Here is a 961-nt window from a genome sequence, read left to right as displayed (position 1 = left end):
ACAATCTGTTGGCACTGTTTATCACCTTCTGGCTCAGCCTGTTCCTTTCCTTCAAGGTTAGAACACACTCAACACACACACTGGACACACACACACACACACTGGACACACACACACACACACACTGGACACACACTGGAAACAAATTGGACACAGACACACTGGACACAATGGACACACACACTCAACACACACACTGGACACACACACACACACACTGGACACACACACACACACACTGGACACACACACGGACACACACACGGACACACACACACACACACACACACTGGACACACACACACACACTGAACACACACACACACACTGGACACACTGAACACACACACACTGGACACACACTGGAAACAAATTGGACACAGACACACTGGACACAATGGACACACACACTCAACACACACACTGGACACACACACACACACTGGACACACACACGGACACACACACGGACACACACACACACACACACTGGACACACACACACACACACACTGAACACACACACACACACTGGACACACTGAACACACACACACACACACACACACACTGGGCACATACTCTCACACACATTGAAACACACACACACACTGGACACACTGAACACACACACACACACACACACACACTGAACACACACACACACACACACACTGGGCACATACTCTCACACACACACACACACTGGACACACACACACACACTCTGGACATACACACACACACACACTGGACACACACACACTGAACACAGACACTGGACACACACACACACACTCTGGACATACACACACACACACACACACACTGGACACACACTGAACACACATACTCACACACTGAAACACACACTGGACACACACACACTGGACACACTCTGAACAAACACACACACACACACACTGAAACACACACACACACACTCACTGGACACACACACAC

At 49.5% G+C, this 961-nt stretch overlaps 1 protein-coding gene across 1 annotated transcript in view; it reads left to right on the top strand.

The window, feature by feature from the left end:
• Positions 1-323, top strand: part of LOC115186582 (NLR family CARD domain-containing protein 3-like) — a gene marked incomplete at its 5' end in the record, with an annotated part of 8,961 nt that extends 8,638 nt beyond the window's left edge. The window contains one exon of the mRNA XM_029746171.1: positions 294-323. The remainder of the gene's footprint in view (positions 1-293) is intronic.
• Between the last annotated feature and the right edge of the window lie 638 nt (positions 324-961).

This window comes from Salmo trutta, unplaced genomic scaffold (genome assembly GCF_901001165.1).
Source record: "Salmo trutta unplaced genomic scaffold, fSalTru1.1, whole genome shotgun sequence".
Taxonomy (NCBI): Eukaryota; Metazoa; Chordata; class Actinopteri; order Salmoniformes; family Salmonidae; genus Salmo; species Salmo trutta.
Note: the sequence above shows the minus strand (reverse complement) of the source record. Positions and strands in the feature narration are given on the sequence as shown.